Below are 6,433 nucleotides of genomic sequence, written 5' to 3'. Positions count from 1 at the left end.
AAAAACACCCCCCCCCCCCCCCCCCCCCAGGGAGGATGGCCACGCTGCAATCCCTTCTCCTCCGTTCTCTTGAGATCTTGGGCATGCACGCACATGCGCCCAGCATGAGTTTAAGCCACCGGGTCTAGGACTCGAACTGTGGTTGACTACGTGAGAGTCCAGCAACATAGCCCTTATGCCAACTGCTGGTCCCATGGACTTCCTCGCTTTTGTGAAGAAGCGGAGTTTCTGAGAAGAATTATAAAGTGATCCTTTAGGGTAAATTTGTTGAGGAGTGATAGGTTCAGACATGTTGCCCTTTCAGATAACCCAGCCTCCCACTTTTCCCTTATACCTATTGAAAAAAAAAAGATTATTGAGCCAGAGTGGTTATTGCACAGGCCCCAGAGTCATTCTACTTGGGTTTAAGCTCAAGTTTCAATATTCATTAACTGGTTTTTGAGACAATGACTTTAACTTTTCTCAGTTTTCCAATTGTTTTTGTTTGTAAAATAAGGATAATAATATCTGCCTCTTATGTCATTGGTTGGGGATCAAATAAGTTAATAGAAGTTAAGTGCTTAGAATATATATCCAATAGATGTAAGTCATTATTGTTCTTATCCGGATAATATGATCAAAATGTCTTTGAGAATCTAGGGGATTTGGAGAACCCCTGACCTCCAAGTATCTGAGTTGCTTCCCACTGGGAAGAAAATAACGATGTGCTCCATGTAAATTCTTAGTCACTAGCTCACTAATTAGGCTTCCAACTCATCATAGCCCAGAGGGTGACAGACAAAATTGGAGTGTGGAGAAAGGAGTTGTACCTAAAAATAAGGAGAAATTTGCTAAACTACATCGTTGCTATGGAGGCAGCTGTGTGTGTGGAGGCTGCGATGGGCACAGGATAGATGCTGTCTATCCTGGGCAAACTGCCGAAATGTTCTGATCTCTGGCTCCTCACATGCTAAACTATTAGAACATCTGCATGCTGTGTACTGAATATTTGTGTTTCTCCAAAATTCGTCTGTTGAAGTCCTCATTCACAGTGTGTTTGTGTTTGGAGGTGGGGGCTATGGAGGCAGTTAGGATTAGGTTGGGTCATAAAATGGGACTCTCTTGATGGAATGAGTGTCCTTATAGAAAGAAGTGGAGACACACTATCTCTGACTGTGTGCGTGCACCAAGAAAATGTCATGCAAAGACATAATGAGAAGAAGATTGCTGTTTGTAAACCAAAAAGAACCCTCACTAGACATTGCATCTGTTGGCACCTTAATCTTGGACTTCTTAGCCCCCAAAAGTGTGAGAAATAAATGTTTATTGCTAAAGCTACCCAGTCGTATTTCATTATAGTAGCCTAATCTGACTAAGACACTGCCTCACAGAGCATTTGAGGATTAACTACATATGAATATATATGTTTCTGTGTGCATGTGAGCGTGTGCACGTACACACACACACACACACACACACACACACACACACATACACTGTACCACAGGTAGGGCTGATATTCATTGAGCAGTGAGCACAGTGACTGGCTTGTTATATACATGTAATAAATGCTGTTTTTCTTATTATGCTACACTATGAATAGATGCTTGGCTTTCTTCTTGAGTCTCTATGGCCTACTAATCTCTTATAAGAAGACTCAGTATATTTGTGCTCCTGAAACTATGAGAATTCAAGGAACAATTAAGGCAAAGCCATGAAGAGTGCACCAGAACTGTGTGACTGTGGCCTCTGAGGATAAGGAAGCAAACATCTGGAATAACAACTTGGTAGAAGGACTGCTTCGGCAAGATGGGATCTAACTGTTGAGATTAGGGTAGTTCTGAGCCCCCAGCAGAGTATGAGAAAAGATATAGGCCCTGATGTTTTTCTTCCCAGAAAACTATTTTCTCTGGACAATTAAATTATCTCTATTGATAATTTTATGGCCCTATCCCATTAACGGTTCCCTTGACTTCAAAATACTATTTTTTCTTTTCTTGACAACTTTATCTTTCAGAATATTTGCTTTCTCTGTGGTGGCTTCTCCCTTTCAGAGTTGCTTGTCTGGTGTATCTGTCAAATGAGGATACAAAGATCTGCTGGCACCCCTCTCCTCTTCTTTCCTTATACATCAGAGGGAGCTATTTGTTTATCTCTACATCTAATCTTGTTTTGTTCTTAGTAACAGAACCTCAGTTTTAGATAGGGATATGCCCACTTGGGATCAATACAGTATTTCCTAGCCTCCTTTGTAGCCATATGGTAAAGAAAAGGTTATTTTATGTGGTACTTCAAGATAGAGATTTTGTTTCTCTTCTCTCTGTATTTCTCCTTCTGACCTACTAGGAGGATGTGATGGTGGGGCTGTAGCAACCTCCTTGAACCATGCGGTGACCTTGAGGATGGAAACCATGTTCTAGGGTGGTGGAACAGAAGACAAGGCCCTGTCGTGGAGCTGCGATATCAGCCCTAAATTGCCTGCCTCTGAACTTGTGTGTGTGTGTGTGTGTGTGTGTGTGTGTGTGTGTGTGTGTGAGAGAGAGAGAGAGAGAGAGAGAGAGAGAGAGAGAGGAAAGAGGGAGGGAGAGATTATTATCTCATTTAAATAATGATCATGTGGGGTTTTTCTGTTATATGGTGTTGGCACAGGTGAACTTTAAGGAGTATGCAGGCATGTACAATGAGGCAATTGGTGGAGAGGATGATAGACTGAAGGGTAGAAGCTATACTTCTGCTTGTGGGTACCATCTAAGGTTCTGAGATTCTTGCATAGCTATAGAAATGTGAAAAGAGCCCTGCTATTGAGATAAAAATTTCTGCCAGGCTGGGGGCTCAAAGTTGAATCAAACTTGGTAATAAGAAGGTATTTATTGCATGCATACATTAGGAATCATCTTGCTACATACATAGATGATCATTTGTATGAGACATTCTTTAACCCCCTTTTTTTCTCCCATGAATAAATATGTGTATGTGTGTGTGTTTGTGTGTGTGTGTGTGTGTGTGTGTGTGTGTGTATGTAAAGTTTATTTATTTATTTTTTAATGAGAGAAAGAGATAGGGAACATCAATAGAGTCTGAGATCCTCCTCCTAGTTCTCCAGCCAGACAGACTCATAGGTGCACCCTCATGAGTGCCCGATGTTTAGGACAACCTGGGATCTGAAACTGGGGCTTTCCCATTTGGTTCTAGCTTTGTACAGCAGTGCCCCACCACCTGCGCTGCTGTACCCAGGGCCCTTGTTAATATATTGAGGACCCCTTTCCACATGAATAAATAACATGTATATTATTACTTTTTTTTCTTTTATGGTGAGGGGGAAGAAGAGAGAGACAGAGATAATTATTTTTTTGTCTCATGATATTGCTATACTCCTGCTCCAACCTCCTATTTAGCTAGGATTACAGCCTCCCCATTAGCTAGGATACACAACCGTGTTTGTCATGTTGAAGTTGGCCCAGTAATAGAACCTAGGTAACCCCCGTGATTCCTACTCTCCTAAGCAGTGATACTATCAGTGGACCACTGCAACTGAGCCTATAATCACTTTTTTAAAAAAGAATTATTTATTTAACTTTATTTATTGTTATTTTTAAATTTTACCAGAGAGAGGCAGAGAAAGAGAGAAAGTGAGAAAGCAAGCCGCCAGGTCTGGGACTTGAGCTGTGGTTGGCCACGTGGCAGCCCAGTGCCCTCAACCACCATGCCACCTGCCGGTCCAACCTATAATTGCTTTTAATGAGCACATCATATTCAGCTGTCTAAATAATGCCTGATATATTCAAGTGACCTTTTTTCTTTTCTTGCCAGTTAGTATCTCAGAGGTATATTATACTCTAGTTTAATGGAGTAGAATGCATATATTGTGCGTATATTGGGTGACTTGTTCCTGAACTTGTCTACCCTCTGGCAGCCTTCAGATTACTTCTATGACTTATCTCTGATCCTTAACTAGTCTGTGAGTAGGCACACTCTCCTAAGAGGGTCAAGAGATCCATGCTGCCTCCATGTTGGTATGAGCCCTCTGAAAGTAGCCCACCCTCTCCACGGAATGAGGTATTAACATCCACACAGGTTCCCATCTTATCCATCTTTCAAGGGCCAGCCCAACTATCATCAATGGCTCAAAGACTCCTCTGACCCACTCTTCGATGGAAGCCATCTCTCCTTATCCTAACGATTTATCTACTTATTGATGCTTCCTATGTGACCTCGGTATTTCCTACCCATCTTCTTAGGTTCATAACCTGCTCTAACACCTCTCACTAGGCCTTGAGTTACTTTGTGAAAAAATTGGTGTCTGCCTCACCTCTCAACCCCAGAGGTCACAGTATTTTTTCACGGCAAGGGCTTAGGAGATGTGTGCCAGAATGGCATCTCTGCTGGTTTTCCTCATAATATGTTTATGGTTCTCTTGAATTTCAGTATCATTTAAAAGCTTGTCATTGTAAATTCTCAAACCCTATGGGCACATTCAATGTCTGAAAACATATCTACTAAGCTGTAGAGGCAGGCACTAGAAAACAGGGTTTATAAGTGGCCTTATGTTTTGACCCTTCAAAAGACACAATTAAAACAAAAGGAGTGGTTTTCTTGTTGTCTTGGTTACTGGAATCGGTCTCGGGGTGCTCTTGACCTGATTTATTCACCTGTTGAGATTATTAGTCCCAAAATAGTCAATCAAAAGGATAATGTCTTAAAATGATCAGATAGGCCAGACTGACCCAAGCCAAATCCTTTTAACTGGCAGACACACTGGGAATCTAGGGCACTGATTTTGGATGTGCTCTCTGCCATGTGGGGCTTCAAAGAGACTGAGAAGAAATGGATTGCTTCTTTACTCGTGCGGATGTCTAGAAAGCTTAATGAGACCAGCTCTGAGCTTTGCAGTCTGCGGATGGGAGGCCTGGTGTGACAGGCAGTTAATGTTTAAGGACAATGAACTGTCTTGCTGTGTGATCACTGCAAGATGGTCTTTTATGGTCTCATTGATGAGTCATCCTCTCTGGGCAGTCAATTTTTAGCTTGCTGTACTTGCTCTGCTTTCTCTATGAATAAGTTTATTTATAATCTTCAAATCCTCAATTCCTGCTTGGTCTTTTGTTTCGAACTTTGGCTGAGCACTGGCTGGGAAACTTCAGCTGTTCAGGTTTGGGATATGTATTTCAAAGTCAAATTGTCTAGACATCTGTTACAGAACTTGGTGCGGCTCTGCTGAGCACGTCACTTGGGAGATGAATTTCTTTATGGCTGGCCTGGCATCGTTAATTTTAGTAAAAAGTTTTTGCGTTGTAGTTTTATACACTAATAGTCTGGAAGTGCTCTGCATTACTAATCCCACAGGCCTGGAGAAATGAAAGCCTCTGACAGTCTGTGACAGGAAAATATCATCAGCTCCAACACTTGATTACTCATTGATGTTTCTAGTGTATCTGCCAACATGGAGCCATCTGCCCCAACTAGATGCTTTTTCTCACTTAATATGAGAATGTAAATATGGCAACAATGCTAAAGAGCATAGCAACCACAGTGATTGGTCATGATAGTGGTGATGGCCACAGCATTTATCAAATATCAACTGTAGAGCAGCCACTGGGCTGGGTGTCCTATCTACATCAGTTCTCAGCCCTCACTGCATGTTAGAGTCACCTGTGAATCAGTGAACACACATTTAGCAGGGTCCCACCCCATATCAGTGAAATCAGAATTTGCTTTTCCAGTATTATTTCCCAGAACTCCCTTCTATAAATTCTTTAAAAAAAAAAAGAATTGGTTATTTTATTTGTTATTATTATTATTTTTTAAATTTAACCACAGACAGAGAGTGAGAGAAAGGAAAATGAGAAAGGAAGCCACCAGGTCCAGGTCTCAAACCATGGTCAGCTATGTGAGAGTCCAGTACCTTAATCACCATGCCACCTGTTGGCCCTATAAACTCTTTTTAAAATTACCATTTAATTTCCTAAGGTTATTACAGTAATGTATAATCCTTGTGGAGTACTTTGACAATAAGGAAAATAAAAAGAAAATTAAGATCATATATGGTTCCACCATTCAGAGACCTCTATTAACATTTTTAACAACTTTATTGAGGTGTAATTGATATGCAATAAACTGAGCATATTTGAAGTATACAAATTGAAAAGATTTGACACTCTGATTTATTTCCTCTGATATTTTCTCTCCATCCCTTCTTTCTCCTCTCTGTCTGTCACTCCCTTGCTCTCTGTCTCTGTCTCTCTCTTTCTCTCTCTCTCACACAGTTGGTATTATACAGCATATATATTTTTTATCCTTTTTTTTAGTTAATATTTATGGTGAGTGTGTTTCTGAATCATTCAATATTTCAACGTTTTATTAGTATATCCATTTTTCCCACTGTCATCCTCTCATGGGTCTCATATAAAATTAATTTAACATTTTTTATTGGATAATTATATCACTCCTGCCTTTT

Source organism: Tupaia chinensis, unplaced genomic scaffold (genome assembly GCF_000334495.1).
Source record: "Tupaia chinensis unplaced genomic scaffold, TupChi_1.0 Scaffold000622_1, whole genome shotgun sequence".
Classification (NCBI taxonomy): Eukaryota; Metazoa; Chordata; class Mammalia; order Scandentia; family Tupaiidae; genus Tupaia; species Tupaia belangeri.
The sequence above is the reverse complement of the archived record's forward strand: the minus strand, read 5'-3'. Positions refer to the sequence as shown.